The sequence below is a fragment of the Bemisia tabaci genome, chromosome 7 (assembly GCF_918797505.1).
Source record: "Bemisia tabaci chromosome 7, PGI_BMITA_v3".
Classification (NCBI taxonomy): Eukaryota; Metazoa; Arthropoda; class Insecta; order Hemiptera; family Aleyrodidae; genus Bemisia; species Bemisia tabaci.
In genome coordinates, this window is record NC_092799.1 from 44,607,789 (window position 1) to 44,634,030 (window position 26,242).

The window sequence follows — 26,242 nt, forward strand, 5'->3', positions numbered from 1 at the left end:
GGAAAAAAATCAACTCCTCTGAATTTCAGAGAGCCTTATTCGCCAACCTGGCACGAGTCCAGGAATTCACATAATACATAGCTCTCATTCATGGGTATGATAAAGAATTTCATAATGCAAGGACCTATGTTAATTAAAAAAAGAAGAAAAAAACTTTCAAATCTAGTTTTCAATTAGGTCATTTTACAATGAATCATTCGAAGGCTGCATCTAGAACAGTGGCGTGACGTGATTAGCGATTTATCGATTGCTCTGCCATTTAAACCTATGGAAAAGGATCGATAGATTGGGTGTTCGCAGCGAACACCTTAATAATCGATTCTTTACCGTAGATTCAAATGGGAAAAATATCGAAAATCGATAGTTCACGCCTCGCCACTTAACTAGAAGCCGAAAACATTTCTTAGAAGTTGGCAACACTGAACCAGTCAAAATTGATATCCATCTTAAAGTGGAAAAGTGGACAGTCAAAACCTGCAGCAAGCACCAGCAGGGATTGCTATTAGATTGCGTGGAGTTATTACTCACTGTAAAAGGACCTAATACATCCTCTTCATGAAATTTTTGGTGGGAATTTTGCTTTGAATTTTAGTTTTAATTTCAGGAATGAGATAGTTCTTGTCTAGCCACTAGATACCCACTAAATAAAAGAAATGTTCCACAATCTTGGCGACACCCTGTAGCGCTTACGAAGTTTTGAACCTCCGAACTACATTTTTTAAACAATCGACAATTTTTAAAGGGAAATTGTTTTGAACTTCCACTTTTCACTTATAAAACAATCGACATCAACACCGATCAATCGAACATCGAACATTAAGCGGGCTGATTGTTGAGATCGGTAGACAAAGCGATAGACAAAGAAGACAAAAAGGATAAGAAGGGATCATATTGATGGAAGCGGGTGTTTCCAATGGACAAAGGAGGCAGATTAACAAACGGCAACCCACAAGAGACCCTTGAATATTAGTCGATCATTTTCTCCCTTTGTATATAGGAACCATCCATTCCAACTAATAGGATCGCTCCATACTCCGTAAGCAGGGTGTCTACCAAAACAGGCTGATCAAAAATCAGTACTTTTACATTACTTTTTCAGTACATTTCCGAGGAATTCGGTACCTTTTCAACGGAAAAATTCAGTACTTTTTCAGTATACTCTCATTTGATGGAATTATAAAAATTTCAAAAATTTGAATTTCTCGCTCAAATTGGGACAAAAATGATAAAAAAAAAAATCCGGACCTTCTTGCGGAATTTCCGCACTTTTTCAGTACTTCCGGACCGCCCTTAAAAAATCAGTACTAATTTCCGGACTTCCCGGACTCGTAGAAACGCTGATATGGCATCTTTGTCTATAGCTTCTGTCTATTTTCAACAATCAGCCCGCTGATGTTTCTAACCAACTTTGTTTTATTCTTCTTTTTTCTTCCAGTGTACCTACGGGAGAAACTGGTTGTTTTCGATACGCGGTCAGCGCACATTCACCTGGCATCGATGGGATAGCAACGACGAAAAGACGCGCCTTGATGTCCACCGCGCGCCGCGACGCCGGACGCGTCGGTCAATAGAGTATGGAGTCCACCTCGAGAACCCATAAATTGAGACCGACGATCAACAATACGACGGCAACGATTACACGAAAACGGCCAAACGAGAAAGAGAAAACCGAGGAAAACTGGAGAGCCAACGCGACGCTTTCCACTTCCTGACGGACATCGGTGTGTTTTTCAGACGTTTCATTTCGACATTCGATATGTGACTGAAAGTCAGGTAAAACTTCACTGATTGTGAATGAATGTCCAATTCACTTGGTGCAAAAACAACGATGCTAATCTGGACAGAATTCAACAGAAAGGCACCAACTATAGAGTCGCCCAACCTTTTTGATCGGCTGATTTCGTTGAGTTTAAGCTCATGCTCACTTCATTTGCGGTCGTCATCAACTTATGAAATTGGAGCTGAGGATCTGCAAAAGATCAAGAATGTTAGGTCGAATTAAACTGAATATGATTTCATGGTAAGAACATTATTAATTTAATCTCCATAGGAAAATGTATGATTCTGCTTTACTTTCTCGTTTAAATCCTTTATCCTTGTGATTCCTTCCATCACTTTGTAATAAAAAATAACTTTTTCAAGCGAACCTCAAGTTAATTTTTTTTACGTCCTTCCATTTTTTAGGACTTTTTTTTATTTCCTCCTTTCTTTGTTCACGCGAAGAGACCGTGTAATCACGGTAGCATCGAAGCACCTGGTTCCTCCATGAAAAACTTGGACAAAATCACTATAAGCTTTATTGTTATTTATTATTTAATTTCGCCCTCCGTCCTCTCTTGCGCCTCTTCCCCCTTTCCGCGCTCTTCGCTCTTCGCCGAACGAGGTGGGGGGGGGGGGGGGGGGGGGCAGGGCAAAGAGGAGCCACCGGCGGAGAAGATTCATCAAAGCGCCTGTTGCGATATTATGAGAGGAACCTGCGGGTCGAAAAAATTTAACTTTTGAACATTACTTAAAAGTTTTATGTTACTTTTATGGTATTTTATTTCATCATGGAGCCTACAGAATGCTCGATTTTTTTCTGTCATTTCCTGAATTTTCATGTGATTTGAAAGAAAAACTCCCTCGGTGAAAATCCAGGATTTCCTCTCAATTTCATTCAGATTCTCTTGGGGGAAAAAAACAAGATTTTTCTCCAATGATTCGGATGAAAATAAATTTGTTCATTTATTCTTATCGGTCTTTGAACAGGGTGTTCGTTGCGAACACCCTTCTCCACAGGTTTAAATAGCAGTTCGATCGATCCATCGCAAAGCACGCCACACCACTGGTTTTCAGCACCAATCTCCTGACTAATTCCTGATTTTCCCGGCTATTTCCATTAGCTGGATTCACCCAGAATATCACGGATTTCCAAGTCCTATAGTCCCCAGAACCCAGCCCTTTGTCCCAGGGTGGCATGGAACGTAAGAAAGAAATGGAGGATTGGAAATTTCAATGAAATATTTAATGCAATTTCATGAGGCTGTGAAATATTTCATATTTTTCAGGAGCTAGAGTACGCAACCCGCACTCAAACACACAAAAATAGAAGAACGTCACAATTTTTACATTTTGCGAAACTTGACAAGGAACCGGTATCAGGGTGTCTACTAAAACAGGCTGGCCAATTTAAGTACTTGTACGGTACTTTTTCAGTACATTCTCGAGAAATTCAGTACTTTCTCCAACAGAAAAATTCCGCACTTTTTCAGTACCTCCATTTGACGAAATTAGAAAAATTTCAAAAATTTTAAATTGCGACAAAAATGACAAAAAATTCCGGACCTTTTTGCGGAATTTCCGCACTTTTTCAGTACTTCCGGACCGCCCTTAAAAAATCAGTACTATTTCCGGAAATCCCGGACTTATGAAACCCTGGGTATTTTTCAATATCTTTCATGAATTTCTAAAATTTCAAGAATTTATTTTTCATGGAATTTGTCCACCCTACTTGGCTCCTTCCTCAATCTCGGCACCTCTCATACTCATCTCTCCTTCCTCATTCCACAACTCTCCTCGCTCTTCACCGAACGTGTCGAAGCAGGCGAAAGACGAGCGTCCGGAGCGGAGATGATTCAAAGCGTGCCGGTCGCGTCGTCGCGTTATGAGTGGAGCATCATTGTCGTTGGCGGGTCCGTGGGTCGGGACTCGGGAGGTAGCGCGAAACGAGGCGATGATCTGGCTCCTTTTCATCGGTGCACGCAGCACGCTCCTCGAGTTCTTTGACGTCCACCGGTGCGCTCCACGTCCACGTTGCTGATGATTCCCGCTCACGCCGCGACGCCTCTGTTGCCGGTAAAGGGAGCGTCCTCGGCCGCGCGGCTAGAGCAAGTCCAAGGACTTGACGTTGAAACGCGCCCATGCAGTTCTCGACAGCCTTGCTCTAGTTTTCCCTCCGTCGACGCGAGTCCCGAGTCCGTGAAAACTCACCGGTTCCGGGAAACCCAACTCGCCCGACTGGTGCCACGGCGGAGCTACGGGGAGCCAGGGGTCGAATGAAGATGTTGCATGTGTGAGGAATTTGCAATTTGACCATTGATTCTTATGTAAAAGTTCGCGAGAAACACAATAATGCCACTGGTTTTCTCTGAAATTGTCTCCCAAGCTCAAAAAAAGCTCTCAAAGTGAGGCCAAAATGGAGGGGATATCCCACCCTACCCTGAGAGTCCATCTCTACATCAAAACAATCTCTCCATGCAAAGATAGGGAGCAAATACATTGACAGAGCTGCCACTTCATTTGGGGACTCCAAAACTGAAAACACGGCAACCCCACTAATGTATTTGCTCCCTATCTTTGCATGGAGAGTTTGTTTTGATGTAGAGGTGGACTCTCAGGGTAGGGTGGGATATCCCCTCCATTTTGGCCTCAATTTGAGAGCTTTTTTTGAGCTTTGGAGTTGATCCCAGAGAAAACCAGTGGCACCATCGCGTTTCTCGCGAACTTTTACATAAGAATCAACAGTCAAATCGCAAATCCCTCACACATGCAACATCTCCATTTTTTCGGCTCTTTCCAGAGAAAGAGACCCTCCAGTGGCCACTTGGCAACAGATGGAAGCTTTTACTTTCGGGGACTCAACACTTCCTCATGGACAATTATAAGGGAGCAACAGTCATCACTCTGTTTTCGGCTGTTGACCTACCTACTTGGTGGACGATGAGCTTCGGGTGAAGTCATGAGTTTCAAGCCCTACATAGACGATCAAATTCCCGAACCAATTCCGATCAAAGTAGCATCAAAGTGTCGGGAGTCATCAGTCTTAAACCCATTAATTTGCTTCATTTTAAAATGAAAACTTGGCAGAAATGTTTCCTGTGGCGGGAAATGATGAATGGTGGCACTCCATTCTGATCTTACTTTGAACAAAGAAGTGCGGCCCGTCAACATTTGATAGTAGATGGTGACCATCAGTCATCAGCATGTCTACTTTGATCGGAATTGGTTCGGAATTTGATCGTCTATTCAGGGCTTTCCAAGTTTCCAAAACTTTAGTTTGTTTGTTTTAGATGAAATTACGAGTGAAATTCGCTAAGAAAATAGAGTAAAGAATTTCCAAGTTTCCTTAAAAATTTGTTTCTTACCAAAGGAAATCTTGAAAGCGCCTAGAGGCGTAGACGGCTTTCTTTCTTGGCACGGTAGAGCCGGATGGTATAGTCAGGCTTGAATAAAACTTAAAGGGCGGCGAACAGTGGCGTGGCGTGCTTTGCAAAAAATCGATTGATCTGCCATTTAAACCTATTAAAAAGGATCGATAGACCGGGTGTTCGCAACGAACACCTCAATAATCGATTCTTAACCACAGCTTCAAATGGGAATTGTCGAAATTCGATTATTCACGTCTCGCCACTGGTGGCGAACTTTCGGGGAGAATATCAGCTTGAAGAAGCACTTCGTTCGGACGGTTCGACGTTGCCGAGTTGAACGATGGTTATAACCTCTGAGCAATGCAAGGTTTACATAGTATACATATACTTTGGAAAGGACCAGGACCAATCGCGCTGCCTTGTTGTGGTAACCTACTAATTTAAAAAAATTTTGGGACCGGTTAAAACTTATTCCCCATCCGGCATCGACGCTCCACGGCACACATTTTCGCTTACTTGCGCTTTTCAATTCCCGACTTAACAGCGCCGCTTATTTCTTCATATTTTCTCCTCCTTCCCCCACCCGTTTCATTCACCATTTTCTATTCCCCCCTACATACTGTCCGTATTGTCCATTCAGATTTTTTTATTCTTATTTTCATATCCTATTAACCATTTCTTTTCACCGGGCGATGAATGGGAATTTCGCTGTGCGGCCTCCAGATCGCGAGGTTTTCTTCCTTCGATACTTGGAGCTGCCTCCTCATTTTCCAGCGTCTATTTTCTCTCATACTCGGCGCATTCTGAATCGCTGTTCTTGCCTCCAAAAATGAACGAATTTTCACGCTGCTCGTCGCTTGTCTGTCGCCGCACAGTGGTTCGAGTCAGTAGGAGCGGTCGGACAAAATTTGGAAACTTCAAAAGCTCATAACTCCGTTTATACGAAATTTTGAGATTTTAAAAGTGGCTCCATTGATTTCCTCGTGAAATTTACTTCAAAGATCACCCCATAAAATTTAAAATGCGACGAATTAAAGATCAAAATTCGCAGTTTTAATAAAAAATTCCATGTCCGACCTCTCTAACTGACTCGATCCCTTGTACGCAGCCCATTCAGTTTTGCACCTCCGTGCCGATCCACACTGGAAAAAAAAGTTACGGGTTATATAGACCTCCAGTCCGTTCCGGGCTCAGGGGGCCGAAAGTTCCGGGTGCTACAGCCGTAGCTTCGATTGCTCCAGGTCTAAATTTTGCTTCGGATTGCGTCTAAATAAATCGATAAATCGATTTAAGGCTCTCCTTCACGTTCAAACTGTGGGCTAATTGTTCAAATTGATAGACAAAGCGATAGACATAGAGAACGAAGGAGTATGAAGCAACCCTATTGGTTGTAATGAGTGGTTCTCATAGACTAGGGTAGAAAATGACCGACTAAATACAGAGTCTCCCGAGGTCCAAATTCAAATGTTTGTCATGAATGAATCATAATCAATTTATGATTCATCGGAAAAAATACATTTTTGATTACGAAGAACATTCGGTTGCTTTAAGCCACCCTAGCGTAAATACGACAAAGTTATGTCCCTGTTTACTCTGGAACCATCAAACGGCGATAAGAAGTCGAATGACTAATTAAATCTTTCAACTGTGAGTTCCGCTGATCTCTAGAGGAACTTTTTCTGGCTTATATATGGACCGCGTTAAGCAGAAAAGAACCAAGCCGCATCAAATGTAACTGGATAATTTGATTTTGACAAGAGAACGTTTGTGCAAATTAATTTGAAAATGTTTAGGTATTTGCTCGTGTTACGCAGAAAATGAACTAAAATTTGCAAAACAAACATCCGCACAACCGTTTTCATGTGAAAAATGAAATTGCCCAGTTAAATTTGGTAATGGCTGATGTGGATTGGTTCCTTTCTGCTTAACGCGGTTCATATGCAGCAGCGGCTGTTTAGTTTTTTCCGCGTTTAGCGTGTCTTGAACCAGGTTAATGAGGAAAAATATTTATAATCGCCTTGATATTTTGGGACACTTTAGAAAATTCAGCCTGATACAGAGCTTCGATAGTTGGAGAAGTTTGAGTCGCAAACACGTAAATTTTTGGATAATTATTGAACTTACGAAATACTGGAGAAATAATACAGCGAGAACATGTCGAGACAGGTATGTAACTTACCTGCAATAAAGGAAACAAACAATAATTAATAGAGAAAATGAGTTGTTGAGAAACAGTATAGCGAAGCATGAATGATCGAAGATCGGCAAAATTTTAAAAAGAATTCCGGACCTTTTTGCGGAATTGCCGCACTTTTTCAGTACTTCCGGACCGTCCTTTTAAAATCAGTACTATTTCCGGACTTTCCGGACTTTTGGACACCCTGTGTACTGAAAACTCCGTCCCGAGTAGCGAGACCCCTTTTCCTCGGACGGTCGCAATCGCGGAAAACCGGAGCATACGTTATCAACAGGAACCCAATTAGCACGAACCTATACGGCGCGTAATGGCCGCATTGTGTGGGAGAATTTACATAAACGACGAGCCGAGCACGCCCCACTCGAAAACGAGCGGCCTTAAGTTTTCTCGAGCCGATTTTTCAGGCTCCGGAATCCGGACGAAGCGACGACGGCGAGCCGAGCTGTTTAAAATTTCACTGGGATGATGGAGCATATAAACAGCACGCGGTTCGCTAATGATAGCTGTGAGGACACGTTACGTTATTATTTACATTACAAACGACTGCATTGTAAATACACCGAGGCAGCAACCGTCGTCTCCGGTTTTTGCGGCTGCGGATAAGGCCGCGCGCCGTACCGCCGGAATGGGTCGCCCTGCATGCGTTCGTCTGACGTCATAGTCCGGCTGCCGTTCCGAGTCTGAGGCCTAGCAAGCTCTGTTCAAGAACAACTGAAGAGATTACAGGAAAATGAACAATCGATTGACGTGGGTACAAGTCTGTGATTCTGTGATGTGTACATTTCCCAATTCTCGATTACGATGGAGCTCTCGCATGCGTGAGGGATTTCCGATCTAAGTACTTTCACTTACGTATAATTTCGCGAGAGACACGATGGTGACACTGATTTTCCCTGAAATCGACTACAAAGCTCAAGAAAAGCTCTCAAAGTTGAGTCCGTAATGGAGGGGAAATCCTACGCTACTTTGACTGACAGTCCACTCCTATATCTAATCAAACTCTCAAGAGAGCAAGTACACGGAGAAAAAAACTTCGTGCATGGAACCCGAAGTTGAGGCCATATGGATTTCTGAAGTTTTCTGATCACGCATCCGAAAACTTGAGGTCGAGCTGCCGAAGTTCGGGTCAGACGTCGAAGCACTTCGGTATGTATCGGAAGTACTTCAGATGTGTGACCCGAACCATTCGGTATATATCGACGTACTTTAGATGTCTGACCCGAATTACGGCAGCTGGACCTCTAGTTTTTAGATACGTGATCTGAAAACTTCAGAGATCCATATGACCTCAACTTCGGGTCCCACGCACGAAGTTTTTTCCTCCGTGTACATATTAGCAGGGTTGCCGTGTTTTCAGTTTTGCAGTCCCCAAATAGAGTGGCAACCCTGTTGATGTATCTGCTCCCTATCTTTGCATGGAGAGTGTATCTTGATATAGAGGCGGACTTTCATAGGATAGCGTGGGATACCCTCTCCATTACAGCCTCAACTTCGAGAGCTTTTTTGAGCTTTTAGGTTGAACTTCAGAGAGAACCAGAGGCACTATCGAGTTTCTCGCAAAATTTCACATAGTAATCAGTACTTATCTGACATTTAAACCTACGGAGGAGGATCGATAAACAGGGTGTCCGCAACGAACATCTTAATAATCGATTCGTCACCATAACTTCAAATGGGGAAAGATCAATATTCGATCATCCGACCAGCGAGCGCGTTCACCCCGCGTGGAAAAGTCCCCGGCGAAAAGAGAGTGTGACCGCAGGCCGCTATACAATGGAAAGCAATCAAGGTCTAGTCCCGAAATGGGTCACTCGCGTGGCGATAAAGGCTTCAAACACTTCTTCAAAACGGGAGAAAACGGACGAAAAGAGAAAATAAGTAAAAAAAGAGGATAGAAAAAATCGTTCTTTTCTCCGGGACAAACGAGCAATTTCCACGCGGATTGTCGCAAATGAAGCTCGCCGACGTTTTGAGCAGTGGAGCAGTAAGACGTGGATGAGCCAATTACTGTTAGCTATTAGACAACACTAATTGCTTGGCTGCTCCACCCGAGCATTGTAGGTCACTCAGACGATGGAACTCTTTCGCTCCGACCACCGTGACCGCCACCAAGACCAACCTCTTGACTTAATCGACCTTGCTCAATTGTCAAAAACACATGCCGTGTCAACAGCCAAAGATTTTCCTCTTTTCCTACGAATAGCAAACTTTACAGTCGCAAACATTACGGCGAGCTTTTCAAGCAGTGAAACTCAAATTTTTCGGCATGGGAGATACAAAATTTTTCGGTATTCACTTTCTTTGATAGTTCTTGGAACAACAGTACCTAAACGATTTCGAAGTGACAGAGAAAAAATTAAAACGAGCATTAAACTGGGGCATGCAGGTTCAGCGAAAGAACATACGAAAGTACTATTCAGTGGCGATTCTCTCAAATTGGTACATATTTTTTCTCCACACTGAAAACAAATTTTTCTTGAGACATTATTTTGACGTAGCAAAACAACGTTTTTTCAACTCAAAAAAACGGACTTCAAGTTAAATCCGCAAGGGTTTAACTAAACAGAAGACAAATTTTGTCGACAAGAGACGACGCTTTAAGTCAAGATCATATCTCAAGAAAAACAATTTCAGTGCATTTAAATCTGTCAGAAATAATTGATGCTGGAGAAAGCAGCTTGCCTCCAGTAGAATAGATTGTTTCACATACAATCAAAAGATGAAACCAACTTTTTCAAACTATAGCTTTGCACAGTTTTAATCGAAATTCCCAGAATTAAACAAGAAAAAGAAATCCAAGTTTGACCAGTGCGGTTTTAGGAATGCAATAACAAGTTCTTCGGAGCAAAAATTAGTCGCTACCCCAACTTCAAACTTAGAGGAGTCGCCACTTTTTCACAGCATTTTCTACTCCTCTCCAATGGAGATGTTGCATGTGTGAGGGATTTGCGATTTGACAATTCATTCTTGCGTAAAAGTTCGCGAGAAACACGATAGTGCCACTGGTTTTCTCAGAAATCATCTCCCAAGCTCAGGAAAAGCTCTCAAAGTAAGGCCAAAATGGAGGGGATATCCCACCCTACCCTGAGAGTCCACCTCTACATCAAAACAAACTCTCTTTGCAAAGATAGGGAGCAAATACATTAGCAGGGTTGCCGTGTTTTCAGTTTTGGAGTCCCCAAATGAAGTGGCAGCCCTGTCAATGTATTTGTTCCCTATCTTTGCAAGAAGAGATTGTTTTGATGTAGAGGTGGACTCTCAGGGTATAGGGTGGGATATTCCCTCCATTTTGGCCTCACTTTGAGAGCTTTTTTTGAGCTTGGGAGATGATTTCAGAGAAAACCAGTGGCACCATCGTGTTTCTCGCCAACTTTTACATAAGAATCAATGGTCAAATTGCAAATTTCTCACACATGCAACATCTCCATTGAGAGATTCATCGCACAGAAAATACTGCGGATAATTATGTTTGACCGAACTAATTACAACGATGGTGTCGGCTCGAAAGCTGGAACGGAAGATCCGCAAAGCAGAGGGAGTAACCCAACACCGGACTCCGTAGCCCATGCGTAGCTCGCAGCAACCTCGGAGGTTTACGGTAGATCGCGTTTCCCCGGACGCCTTTTCCCGTGGCGTGGCGTAAATGATCGATTATCGGTCTTCCCCCATTTGAATCCGTGGTAAAGAATCGATTATTGAGGTGTTCGCTGCGAACACCCTGTTAATCGATTCTTTTCCTTAGGTTTAAATGCCAGATCAATCGATACATCGCAAAGCACGCCACGCCACTGGCCTTTTCTGGTTTCACCATCCCTCTTTTTTCACAAGAAACGAATGATTTTTCAACCAGGGCCGCGCAAATCGAGTCGTGGAGCGCCGCGATGACCTTGCTAGGCTCCCTCGGAGCAGACGCAGTCACTGGCTTCGACGAGACGACTGCTATGTGACAGCTATAAAATTAATTCCGTCAAATGCAGATTACTATGTTTTGACTTTATTAATGGGTCATTATAAAAAAATGTGACCGTCCGGTTCGAGGGACCTTAGTCTACGAAGGCAAACTTTTTACTGGGGCTTTTTCTAATCAAGTTGGGTTGACAAGTCGGATTTAAAGATTTCATTGGAGCCTCATTCTACAGTTTGCGTTTTGAAGAATAAAAATTGCACGCATGTTGCTGCGAGCAACTGTTACTGCTCCAAAGCCGCTTATATTGCCTACCTCAAAAGTTGAAGGAAAACTGGTCTGAATGAGAGCGAAACACCGTCAAAAATTCTACTGTTTTGAGGAAAAAAAGTTGTACATTCCTACAAGCGCGACTTTCACTGCTCCTAGGCCGCTCACATAGCCTACCTCGATTATTGAAGGCAATTTGGTCTGAAGGAACGCGACACTGAAAAATTTTACTGTTTTGAAGAATTTCAGTTCTACATTGGTGCAAGCAACTAATACTGCTCCCAAGCCGCTCACATTGCCTACCTTGATTATTGAGGGCAAACTGGTTTCAAATCGCGATGTCTCGGTTAATATTAGACCAAGAGAGTTGCTGTTTGGACGGATCTTATTATTTTCAGCAAATCCACAAGAATCAAGCATCAAAGCTATATTCTGTGACCAGCCCAATTTACCAATTCGATTACATTTTGTAATTCGGAATTGAAATTTTTGGCTTCGTTAAGAAACAACGTATGTATCAATAGTTTTACTATACGTAAATAAGGGTTTTTATGGAGGAGCCAGAAATGGAGATGTTGCATGTGTGAGGAATTTGCGATTTGACTATTGATTCTTATGTAAAAGTTTGCGAGAAACAATATGGTGCCACTGGCTTTCTCTGAAATCAACTCCCAAGCTCAAAAAAGCTCTCAAGTTGAGGCCAAAATGGAGGGGATATCCCACGCTACCCTGAGAGTCCACGTCTACATCAAGACAAACCCTCCATGCAAAGATAGGGAGCAAATGCTTTGACAGGGCTGCCACTTTATTTGGGGACTCCAAAACTGAAAACACGGCACCACTGCTAATGTATTTGCTCCCTATCTTCGCACGGAGAGTTAGTCTTGATGCAGAGGTGGACTCTCAGAGTAGGGCGGGATATCCCCTCCATTTTGGTCCCAACTTGAGAGCTTTTCCTGAGCTTGGGAGTTGATTTCAGAGAAAACCAGTGGCACCATCGTGTTTCTTGCAAACTTTTGCATAAGAATCAACAGTCAAATCGCAAATTCCTCACATATGCAACATCTCCACTGTAGTTCCTCGTTGCAGAATGAAGTCCAATGCATCGCGCGACCTGTGCGCACACGCAGGGCTGCGTAAATGAAGTGACGGCGCATTACCTCGCTCTGTGCCGACCTTGCTAGTCTCCCCGAAGCAGATGCACTGATGCAGTCACTGGTTCTGACGAGTCAGCTGATTGCAGCCCGGCGCGACGCGACGGTTCGCGCTCAGTTGACTCCCAGCCATTTCCGGCCTTCCCCGCTCGAGCATACCACTTCCGATCTTGATTTTCGCTCTAAATGGATCGTATTCGATTGTGATTCTAGGTATCGTTCGGTTCAAAACAGCAGAACCTAACTCAAACCAAAATTTTAGGATTCCACTTGGAAAAGCTGAGAGTGAGAATATTCCTATCAATATCACTTTTCATTGCCATGTGGCGCTAATAAGAATAAATAATCTATCACAAAAAAGCCCGTTCCCTCAGGTTACTCAATTGACTTTTAAGGCTATGTTTGCACGTTGAACCAATCGATATCGATACGATCTCACCTGTCTGACGTACTGAATATGATCTATGAGAGAATCGTTCAGACAAGCGGGTTAGTCGAAAGCGTCCACAATTGGCGGAGCGAATGTGAGGGACCGGGCGGATAACCTCATTAAACTTTTGATTGGCCTCTGTTAAAAATTGCGAGGAATTTTACGAAATAAGGGTGTGGAATTTATGACATTTTTTTAATACCTTTATTTAATCGGTTCATCAAATTTTTGCTTAAGGAGACCCTCTTGCATTGACTACCTTGCCTTGACCCCTTGCATTGACTCTACTGCTTTAGAGCTAAGGGAGTCTTTTTAGACACCATTGATAAGCCCCCCCCCCCCTCAAAAAAAAAAAAATTAAATTAAATTTTAAGTTTAAATAAGATAATTTTTGCTTAGCTTTGCACGAAATTCGTACCTCTACAAAACTGAATTATGGAAAAAGGCACTCGGTAAGTTTTTCGCGCTCTCTAAAACGACGTCAGTTTGGGTTTTCGAGTCGACACTCTAACCTCAAATTTCTCCCAACACAGCCTCCCTGATCATTTCCGGCTTTCCTGACTGCCTGAAACCCTGCTGACTGTGGACACCCTGATTAAGGCATCAAGAGTGTAGTCTGCACTGGAAAAAAACACATTGGATCTAGAGTCCAGACTCTTAAAAACATTGACAAGAAAAAATACTCTTGATTCGATCAGATTTAGCTTAAATCAAGAACCAAGTCTCTTAATTTGAGTGGATTTCCTTCTGATTTAAGCTTAAATCTGATTGAATCAAGAGTACTTTTTCTTGTCAATGTTTTCAAGAGTCTGGACTCTAGATCCAATGTGTTTTTTTTTTCCAGTGTGTAGTCTAATAAGCGGGTGATTTGGCAGTGAAACGCTAAACCGCCTTGTTGGCGAAGTTTTGAGGGACTTGAACGCAAGTCGACGGTAGGGTTATTAAATTCGCGAATATTAATTAGGTTTGCACGCGCCGAACAATCGAAAATATGAGCCCGGGGGGAGGGGAGGGGGGGAGTTGTAGGCCGGAGGCGTCGCGGGAACCATCGTGCCGTGCACAGCACAACGCTCCACCAAGTTCGATAAACAGAACGCATGCATGAATAAAATGATGAAATTCATCCAAATACAAATAACGGCAGCCGAGGGCAATGAACCGCGGAAATGATGACTTCGCCCTAAATCATAGTGGGCATGGGACACTACAGTTGCGAGAGCGAAAAAAATTGTGGGTTTCAATTATGCGAATCCTCTCGATACGTGAAAAATAACTTCATCCGCCAAACCAAAGAATACTAAACGGAAAGCTTTGATATTAGTACGTAAGTAATAATCGATCTTGTGTTGTTCCTATGATCAATGAGCCCTCAACAGGAAAAGTACTCGATTGATGACCAATTACAAGTGAGTATACGTATTTTTCACAAGGACAACAGGATTACTGGAGTGCGAGGAATGCGAATGGAAGGACTGAATTGGATTACATTTTGCAATAAGGAACCACTATCTCTGGCTCTCCTATGAAAGCACATTTATCTGAATAGGGCAACCAATGGCATGTATGTTGTTTCTAAAATGAGCCAGAAATAGTGGTTCCTTATTGCAAAATGTAATGCAATTAGCCCCTCGTGAAAGGACTAGTTTTTACATTTACGATTGACTGAAAAATGCCTTAAAAACATCAGTGCATCTTATCAGTCGTAATGCACGTGTCTAAACCGGCACGGATAGTATTCATCGCTGATTGATGCATGAATCAAGATGTGCGGTGAAATCGTAGAACCAGGGGTCGAATTTTGTCTGCTCTTTCACGTGGAAATGCAACATCCATCGATGGGTCCAAACCGCACCACCGGCCAATCAGAGGCGCTAAGCCGAACCAAGGTGCAATCGAAACTTGCCTATTGCCCTGGACAGACGTTCAAAGTGAAGCTTCAAAGCGGTGGCTGTTTAGTTGAGTGTTGCACGCATCGATGCTTAATCGATGGCAACACTTTGGCTAAACAGCCACCACTTTGAAGCTTCATTTTGAACGTCTGTCCCTCCCTCAAGTATATTTAAGTAACAGCACGGTGGAAGGATCAACTAAATTCGGTTCCAGAGAGAATCGCACGTTATCCGTTGGATCAATTTAAGCTGCAAGTTTAAATATCTCTGTTATGGCTAATTTTTGAACGTTAGTTTACATGTTGCAGTGTTGGATGTTTTGAATAGCATGAGGATTTTAAATTAATACATACTTAATTATCTACCTATCTATTCAAGCAGCTGTACCTCAGTTTCTATCCCAAGCAGGCAAATCTTGGTGAAAGTGGAATTCGCGTGTTTCAGTTGAACGAAAACCTGCTCCGAGATCGAGAAAGACTGAGCAAATAAACTGATAAGTTCTTCATAAACGGTAATAACCATGCCAACGGTAAAGAGTCGGCGTATGGGTGGGTGCGTCTAAGAATTAATAATGACTCTTCAATTGGCAAAATTGGATCGGGTATTGAGGGCTTGACTCATCGAAGATAAAACGTCGATTTATTCAAGTCATTTGGGGGCTCGATTAATTTTATTACGACGGTGAAACTGCAAAAATGCGTACCTCGGTGGCGGTGTTTCGAAATCGTCGCTACTATTTGACTTATCAAAAGGTGACCGAACCAACATCTGAATATCATGCACTGGAAAAAAAACGCATTGGATCTAGAGTCCAGACTCTTGAAAACACTGACAAGAAAAAGGACTCTTGATTCAATCAGATTTAAGCTTAAATCAAAAGGAAATCCGCTCAAATTAAGAGGCTTGGTTCTTGATTTAAGCTTAAATCTGATTGAATCAAGAGTGTTTTTTCTTCTCGATGTTTTTAAGAGTCTGGGCTCTAGATCCAATGTGTTTTTTTTCTCCAGTGTGGCTTGAAGTTTTCACAGAATATTCTGTATAAACAAGAGAAGCAAAATAACTAAAATTTTCAAAAAATGACGCTGAGTAGTTTTCCATACAGCAAATAAAGTATGGCAGGAAGTCTGCAACGCCGTAAACTGTGATACGCATTTCTGCAGTTTCACCATTGGTTAGTGGTTTGTAAACGGCAAAATTCGTCGCTTTCTAGACGAAAAAGCATAACTACGTTCCAATACTGCAAAATTTTCACTCGCAGACCGTGCTTTCACGAGGGCACTCTTAGTCGTTTTTTAAGAACTAATTTTTTTTCTGATTACACCAAAAATCAGCAAAATTTTGGACAAAAATCGCGCTGTCATATTTTAAGTAAAAACTGAAATGTTTAATTCAATTTCGCAAACTTGGAGTAGAATTAACTTCCTTGTTTTGTGGAACAACAAATGCCACAAAACAAATCCTAGACAAATCTGACAACCTCAAACGTTTTTGTTAATCCCACGAAGTAACACTTAGTTTCGGGCGTTAAATATCGTAAACCGTAAAAGCACTCGACGCTTGGAGTGCGCTAGGCAACACCGGCGCATGCTGGGAGCACTAAAAAAATAACACCCATAGCGACATGTTTAAAAAACAGCTATGAAAACGCTGGCGGAGATAAGAGTAATTAGAGAGAACGGGCTGTAATCACGTCTCTCATTTCAGTTTACAATGCTAATCGCGAAACTTGGACGCTTGGGCTGACTTATTCAACTGGAAAGCGCGTCTACCAGTGCAAGAGGCGTACGCGGCTGATTTTAGGATTAAAACCGGAATCATGACTATAAAGTCTAAAACCAGTGCATCTTCTGAGAACGTTTTTTTTCAAAAACGTCAAAATGCCCATCTAAATTCTAGTTGAGGAAACGCCCGCCCTCCTCTTGCGCGTTCAAGGGAGGCGCTGAAGAGGACCATTTGAGTTTTTCTTTTTAGATGGACTCTTTCTGAAAGAAAAACTGAAAATAATAATATCCATACCCAAGGCAACACTGGAAAAAAAACACATTGATCTAGAGTCCAGACTTTTAAAAACATCGACAAGAAAAAATACTATTGATTCAATCAAATTTAAGCTTAAAGCAAGAACCAAGCCTCTTAATTTGAGCGGATTTCTTTTTGATTTAAGCTTAAATCTGATTGAATCAAGAGTCATTTTTCTTATCAATGTTTTCAAGAGTCTGGATTCTAGATCCAATGTGTTTTTTTTTCCAGTGCATAATATTTTTGGGGTTGAGAAACACTTAAGCGTCGTGCGATACATCACTACAGAGCTGCATCTTACAAGTTGCGCCCACGATCGGAAAATGAAGGGTGACTGATGCACCAAAATAAGATTAATGATCAATTAATGGATGACGATTAATCAGGAGGTCGTGGTGGAGTCAAGCGAACACCCACCAAACCGACTTCCGCTTGCTTTCTGGAGTTGGGATCTTCCTAAAAATTATCTAGGCACGTAACTTTACGCCCTATGTTGAGTCATTTCCATAGAGTCTCCTTCCCTAGTACCATCTCACTGAGAAAGAATTTCAGTGGTTAAACCGTAAGTAAGATGTTCAATGTACCCTCGGTTTATGCAACCGAGTTTTTTCTATAGTTCGGTTTGGTATGAAAAGCTCGGTCGCATGAACCGAGGATATGGTTCATAAAACCAATTGAGGTGTGATTAACTGTCTTCTTTTTTTTGTGTGTCGTACTAGGTGGTTTTAAAATTTCCAAGGAAACGCACCTTGATCCGTAGAAACATTTCCTTGCGGTAGCCATTTTCAATCCGGTATCTACTGATTTCAAAGTTAAATTTTTATCGGCGACATTTTATTGCTTCATATAAAAATGCCTGGACACTGACTTCAGGTTAATAATTATCATTTTTATTTTTCCCTCCTTTTCTTTACATTAGAATAATAAACATAAAAAATGTGTCGCACACCTTCAAAGGCCAAAACAAGCCTGCACATGAGAACTATGAAAAAGAACAACAAATCTATTTAGCATGACAAGCAGAGCAGACAAATAAGAAGTGACAATGTCCAATCATCAGGAGGCACTTTAGGCATATACAGGAGTCGAAAATCCCGTGTTCTTGAACCTCTTCGTGAAAAATCCGTTGGTATTTCGTGCTTCCGCTTGGACCCTACGGGCCGATTATTGAAATTGATAGACAAAGCTATAGACAAAGAAGTCAAAAGGGGTATGGAGAGATCCTGTTAGTAGAATCGGGTGGTTGTAATGCACAAAGGAGGTAAGTATAGACTAACTAACGGGAACCCCACAAGAAACCCTAAAGTTGTAGTCCATCAAATTCTCCTTTAGCCTATAGGAACCACCCATTTTAACAAATAGGATTGCTCAATATTCCGTATGTCTTCTTTGTCTATTGTTTTGTCTATCAATTTCAATAATCAGCCCACAGAAAATGCATACTATCTGAAGTGTGCCGTACCTTTCCCGCACAGTATAGAAACTCAAACCGCTAGTATTTTGCATGCTGTGTGTATATTACAATCTGAATTTTTCACTTAGCCGATAAAAACGATCCTGAGCCTGCTTGCTTGGTAATTCACGCCGAGGAGAAGGAAAATTCGATCCACCGAATGACTGTGCCAGCCTCGAGAATCAGTGGCGTGGCGTGAATTGCGATGTATCGATTGTTGTGCCATTTAAACCTATGGTAAAGAATCGATTATTAAGGTGTTCGCTGCGAACATCCTGTTTATCGATCCATTTTCATAGGTTTAAATGGCATAACAATCGATACATCGCAATTCACGCCACGCCACTGTTGAGAATAATAAATCACCCGAAACTAGGCTTCGAAACTTCAAACGGTTAATTTTCTTTCAATTTTTCCCTCTTTATCGTGCGGGTAGGTGGACCGGGTTCCCGTTTAGTTTTTTTCTCGGTTTCGTACCGATCGTGGAAAAATTAAATGGGACGGAAAAACGGTGGAAGAAGAAAACGAGAAGGCACGACGAAAAAATGATGTGAAAAATAAGGAGTAATCGTGTTTTCACGTTTCGTATGGCTCCGAATCGTGAGTACGTTGCTCGAATAGCTAATCCTGCCATCATGCTCGCCCTTAATCCGTTGAAATCACGGCAAGGTGTTGCCAATGTCGTAGATGTAGAGGTCACGGTCTTCATTGGAATGTAATCATTTTTCGGAGAAATTTTTCAAAGGTGGGCAGAATTTTGACTCTTACTGGCGTACTTTCACGAGAAGTCGCGTCTCGCGGTAAAAAGGTCGGTGGACTTCCTAAACATGTAAAATGCACATACTGGAAACGTAAATGCAACCGAATTGGGCGTTCTCAAAATTACTTAAGTGAAAAATGAGAATTTAATGGAAACAGTGGAAATTGTTTCAACCTACACCGTTATACATCTCGAAAGTGAGAAAAATGGATGTGCGAGAAGAGGATTGCAATTTAAATTCAGACTGTGGTCGTTTCAGAAATTTTCGTACGATTTAGACGGAAAAAGAGGGGAAAAACGAACTGCGCTTAGGTCTCTTTAAGAATGAACGGAATTATTTCAAAATAGTGTTCCCAGCTTGTGTTACTTTGTGTTTTGCTTCTAATATATTAACACCAGACTTTGGTTACTTTCTCTTACTGTGCGAGATGCTCTGTAGCATCACCGCGTCATCCCTGTACCTGACGTTGTTCGAATGTATGGCTCATCTAAAGAGGGTTCAAAACGTGCCAGTGACGTGGCGTACTTTGCGATAAATCGACCAGGGTGTCTACTAAAACAGGTTGGCTAAAAATCAGTACTTTTACAGTGCTTTTTCGGTACATTCCCAAGAAATTCAGTACCTCCTCACCAGAAAAATTCAGTACTTTTTCAGTACCTCCAATGGGCCTGTTGCAAACTTTTGCTAGAGCAAAACTAAGAGTTGTTTCCTACAGATAATGCCTCAAAAATCACGATGAGCGCATCGGCAAAGTCTGAAATGCACTCATAACTCCACAATCTGCGTAAGAAATTTGCGGTTTTTTGAGCTTCCCGCTTCGAAAACGATACTACGGTACAGGTGAACATTTTGTTAGAGGAGTCGTTCCATTGGCGACAATACTCATCATGGCCGACGCCAGTCCGCCAAAACACGTGTGATGGGACGAGATAACACTTGAACAGGATTAAACCATATAACAATCGGCGTGTTTACGTTCATATTTTCCTCGCCCGCCTGAATTGACCTTGAACTCTCCTCGAATTACGCGAGGAACTGCGCAAGCGTCGGCCATGATGAATATTGCCGACGATGGAGCGACTCCTCTAACAAAATGTTCACCTGTGCAGTAGTATCGTTTTTGAAGCGGGAAGCTCAAAAAACCGCAAATTTCTTACGCAGATTGTGAAGTTATGAGTGCATTTCAGACTTTGCCGATGCGCTCATCGTGATTTTTGAGGCATTATCTATAGGAAACAACTCTTCATTCTGCTCTAGCAAAAGTTTGCAACAGGCCCATTGGCGAAATTCAAAAAATGTCAAAAATTTGAATTTCCCGCATAAATTGCGACCAAAGTGATGAAAAAATGAAAAAATTCCGGACTTTCATACGGAATTCCGCACTTTTTCAGTACTTCCGGACCGCCCTTAAAAAATCAGTACTATTTCCGGACTTTCCGAAAATTCCGGACTTGTAGACACCCTGATCGACTGATCTGCCATTTAAACCCACAGAAAAGGATCCATAGACAGGATGTTTGCAACGAACACCTTTAAAATCGATTCTTTAGCACAGCTTCAAATGCGGTAAGGTATCGATAATCGATCAGTCAAGCCTCGGCACTGGAGCGTGCTCGCGCGGGGGCGTTGCGCTGGTGCGGTGAATCCACGGGGCGGCGCTCCTCTACTTTGAAACCAAATTCGACTTTGATTTGCCGTGGACTTATCCAGGGTTAAAAATAACCCCATGTTTTGTTTAATTGGGCGTTTTATGAGCATCAGATATAGATGCAGTCACTATTCAGGCTCCTCTTCTCGTCCGCGGATATCCACCGCCGCCACACCGTCCGGTATCATCTTAGGATAAGCTTTCCTACTCCTCAGACTTTCATTCTTTCCTCGGCTCATTTCTTGAGTACCGATGTAGGGAGAGGACGATCAAATCGGTATTTTGAGGTTAGGTCATGGAGCTTTCTCAGAGTTTTCTATGAACTTGAAAGGGGATGTTGCACGTGCGAGGAATTTGCGATTTGACTGTTGATTCTTATGTAAAAGTTTGCGAGAAACACGATGGTGCCACTGGTTTTCTTTGAAATCATCTCCCAAGCTCAAAAAAAGCTCTCAAGTTGAGGCCAAAATGGAGGGGATATCCCACGCTATCCTGAGAGTCCACCTCTACATCAAGACAAACTCTCCATGCAAAGATAGGAAGTAAATACATTGACAGGGATGCCGTGTTTTCAGTTTTAGAGTCCGCAAATAAAGTGGCAGCCTTGTCAATGTATTTGCTCCCTAATCTTTGTATGGAGAGTTTGTCTTTATGTAGAGGTGGACTGTCAGGATAGCGTGGGATATCCTCTCCATTTCGGCCTCAACTTGAGAGCTTTTTTGAGCTTGGGAGTTAATTTCAGAGAAAACCAGTGGCACCATCGTGTTTCTAGCGAACTTTTACATAGGAATCAACTGTCAAATCGCAAGTTCTTCACACATGCAACATCTCCATTATGCAGAGTGATTCATTATTACGACACTGAAAGAAAACTCCGGCCGTGGAAGCTGTACTTGGTTTGGACTCTCGGTATATGCGTGGCGTATTCTTCATCCTTTACATTGTGAATCGCTTAGTTTCACGATGCGAGCAGTTAAAAATTGCTCCCGAGACGACTCAATTTTTCAAATTTTACTGGGCTCGGACCCCTCTTTGGAGCTGGGAAAACTTCTTCAATCAGAGCAGATCCCAACTGGTGGGTGTCTTTTAGTTTTAGTGCCCGTCCAGACCCTAATTTCGCCCACGCAGTTGCTTTTAGCTCCTTAGTCCCCAAGTGACCGGTATTGAAATATTAACACCAGAGCATAGAAAAACGCGCCACGATAATTTTGTGAGGAGAAACGCTCAAAAATGATAAGCCAAAGCTGAGTTACGGTGCTTTAAATTAGCAGTTTTGATAACGCAGTTTAGAGGAAAGCCCATTTTTGCTTCGAAATTATGGCAACCCTGAATAAAGTTACATTCCCTCGTCTGGGAATGTCTTCGGCCCGGTGGTTCTCGATAGAGCACCGATATAGGGAGAGTGCGGACATGTGAAAATATGGAGCTCTTAGGGCCCAAAAGAGTGGAAAACTTTGAAAACGACAAATGTCACCGTCAATCTTCAGATTCTAATATCAAACCAAAATGGCCAAGAATGTTCATAAATGAGCGTTCTTCCGCAAAAGAGTCTAAAAGTGCGCAAAGTAAGTTCACACACTTTAAGACTACGACGCAGAAGATCCGCAATCTCGATTTTTCCTTTTATTTTACACACTGAAAAAAACCACATTGGATCTAGAGTTCAGACTCTTGAAAACACTGACAAGAAAAAATACTCTTGATTCAATCGGATTTTTGCTTGAATCAAAATGAAATCCGCTTAAAGTAAGAGGCTTGGTTCTTGATCTAAGCTAGATTCTGATTGAATCAAGAGTACTTTTTCTTGTCGATGCTTACAAGAGTCTGGACTCTAGATCCAATGTGTTTTTTTTCCAGTGCATGCATAAGTGACATCAGACGATCTTCTGTCGCAGTCTAGAAGTGCGTAAACTTATTCGGCGCGGACTTCCGCGAAATTCCTCACAATTTTTGGGAGGGGCCGGGTAATTTTTTTACATTTTTTTATTTTTTTTTGGGGGGGGGGGGGGGAGGAAGGCTCTCCCTTGTTCCGCCCATGAGACAACTGTGCTCTAAAATTGTATCTAGCGACCGATTGCTTGGTCGATCATCGAAAGAAAACTTCTCGAGTGACGTCAGTATGTCTACATCTGGAAGACGACAACAACGACTCTATTTAGACGTTCACCCCCTGAAGGAGGGCGGGGGTGGGGGAGTAAATAACGCGGATAATCTACGAGCTTTGCTTAGCATGACTTACTTTATTGCCGGCAGCCGTTTGAATATCTACGGCTAATCGAACTGTGCATACAGAGTACACCGCACCGCGACAAAACGGCGCGAAGGTAGCGAGACAAAATACACGACAAGTCAGAGGCGAGGCAAGGTCGTTCCATCTGCGAAACACGAGAAAAGCTCCCCGAATATCACAAGTTCGCGGCATAATGGTCACGATCTTTGAATGATGTTATTTTCCAGGGTCCAAGACAGCAATTTAAAGCCAAAATCGAAACGTAGACCTCATTTACTAACTTGACCAGATGACCAAATGCATTCGATTGGAAAAGCAAAAAAAATAGGGAAAATAGGTGCAAATATTTTAAATTAAAACGTCAACCTCAAGTAGAGTGCCATTATGCACTTACTATAGATCTTGAATGCAGAGAAAAACTGAAATGGAATTAATTGGGCAGATGAAAAGCGATAATGAGCTTGAATTCATGGATCAAGATGAAAAGCATGACTTTAACTTGCATCAGAGTTTAAAAAATATGAAGTAATTTTTGGGGGTGTACACTGGGTCAGGGGGCGGAGAAATGCATAAAAACATAGATGCCTGGATTTGGAAACTCTTGACCCTCCCCCATCCATCCCTGTCTAATCTAACCTAATACCTACAAATATATTCTGGGACATAACATCTTGGTTCTAGTGCCGTACTGGACAGAAATAAAATTGATTTAAACTAAAATAAAGGGCAAATAAAATCGAAAATTAACAGTCACAAAATGTTGTAAGTTGAAATGCCGGTTCAAGGTTGGTAACGTTGTGCTCTCATAAATTAAATAAATTCTAATTTGATCCAATACCATCTACCCATACCTGGCCATTGGAGAATACGTGTGAGAGTGTGTGAGTAATAGCTCCCGACGTAGACATAGCGGCCATAGCGCAAACGGTCGTTTCTTCATCGAGCTCCACTTCAACATCACGTGGAAATGTGAATTATTTTAGTTTTTCTCATTATTTTGGTGTCAGGACTTATGGAATCATGAAGTTTAAGGTAAAATGTGCAAATTGTCAGGTCTTAGTAAAGGACAACACCCCAAAAAGTTGCTTAACGGCTCTGGGGTTCTACATAGACATTATAGTTCTTCTAGCAAATCCAAGAGATACTCTTATATTCAGCTTCTTTATCTCTACCCATTCTAAATTTTTCTTGAATGGAATGTAACAAAATGTGTTACAAAATAAAATTTCTACCTTTAAATCATAAGAGTTGAAGTGGTCCCCCCCCCCTCCTTCAAATAAATACTAACTTGCACCGAAATAAGGTGAAAAAACCAATTTTTCTCAAAGGGGCATGTATTTAGGAGTCTATTTTACTCGCTACTTTGCGGTTGGGACCTAAACTAGCATCACTCAGCGTCAGGAAGACATCTCGCTTCACGAACCAAATCTTGTGGATGATCACTTGCCTTGTTTGTATTCCCCATATGACTCCACCACCATTATTAAATATTTTTTTTCTTCCATTAAAACGCAATTCGGTCGCATATATTTAGCTCAATCGGTCTACCTTGCTTAGAGCCTTCGTAACAAATTTTTTTCCCCGCATTCAAGCACTTTTTATGTAAAAAGAATCAATTTTTGTAAGTTCGCCCTATACAATCCCGTGTATTCTCGGGAGTTACGAACATTTAACCTCAAACCCATGGCCAGGTATGGGTAGATGGTATTGTTTGATCCCACCTTAAGAGCCCATTTGCAAGAACCCAGCACAGATCAGAGCCAGCAAAAATGCAGTTAACAAGGGAGAACCATGCAACATATTTCTGAAGGGTTAAAATAGGCATGACTAGTGAAAATCAATAATCTAAAATTTAAGATATTGACACCGTTTCTATGAAATTTGTATTTTCTATTGCTTCTTTAATTGTGTAATGTTAGTAGAGCTAGTGGCTAAAAGGTTATTTTTTTATGCTTATTCAATGAAAAAACCACTGGAGAATCTCTAAGAAAAACAGCAAAGAATTTCTGACTTCATAAAAGGTAAAAAGCACGGTTCTTTGTGGCAATGAAGGGAGGCTTTCGGGGGAGGCAAACCCAAGATAAATTAGGGGTAACTTTTAGAAATAAATAACTGCTGTAGTTCCTTTGCATTGCATTTCCAGAAATCATAATACCAAGGCCTGCCATTCTCTTCTAAAATATTTAATATCCAAAGTTGTTAGGATGAAGACAAGAATGTTAGAGTTTGCCTCCAATGAACATACATTAATAATTTCTGCATACATCTTAGAATTCTTGATGTAAAAAATAGTTGCTATTACAGAAAAATGACGATCAAGGAACTGTAACATTAATTTGAATTATAAGGAAATTTTAAAACCACTCATTACATTATCATGCTCAGGATTTAGGACACTTCTTTTGCTCCCTTTTAACATTGAGAAACAGTGCGTACACGCACTAGGTAATGCAGCTTTAAAAATACTTAAGCGCTGTGTATGAAAAAAAATGTTATACTGGGGGGATACCTTCTAATCTAGACTGGTTCTGGTATGCAAATGCACTGTTTCAGATTTTCTTGGCAGAGAGACAAGAGCAATATTCAAGTCCAGCAAATATTTTTTGCTCTTAACCATTCCTTACACCTTTGAAGCTATGTGTGAAATGCATCAGGGCAAAACAGAGCCCCCACATCACACATGCCCCTTCCATCCCTTACATTGATGGACTACCTATTGAGTTGAATGATGCGGTACACGTAAAACTGAGAGAGCTTCGCATACTCATGCAATATGCAAACAAAATGTTCCAACATGGAAACAGTGCAAGGCAATTCATTGACACTTGCTGCATTTGCATTGCAGGTTTAGTCACATTGTTACTCCAGGATGCAACAAGTGTTTAGGACAAACTCAAGACTCAGTACATTGAAGAGAATTGATCGTCTTATAATAAACTACAAAGGACTCGAAAATCTAGGGACAATCAGCCGAACTTTGAAAATAGGTCGCTGATTCTCAGCTTGAAATCAGCCGTGAAATCATTATTGGTAACATGACTATAAGTGGGAGGGAAATAAATCAAGCATTTAGATGGGGAGGCACACATGAATGAAAGTTCATCAAGTAACTTAAAAGGACTAAACGTCGGATAAAATCAGAAAAGTAAGCTCAAGGTTCC

At 41.8% G+C, this 26,242-nt stretch overlaps 1 protein-coding gene across 4 annotated transcripts in view; it reads right to left on the reverse strand.

Moving 5' to 3' along the window:
• Graf (GTPase regulator associated with FAK) overlaps positions 1-26,242 on the reverse strand; it is a 150,525-nt gene that overhangs the window by 123,806 nt on the left and 477 nt on the right. The gene's annotated exons all lie outside the window — the stretch shown is intronic.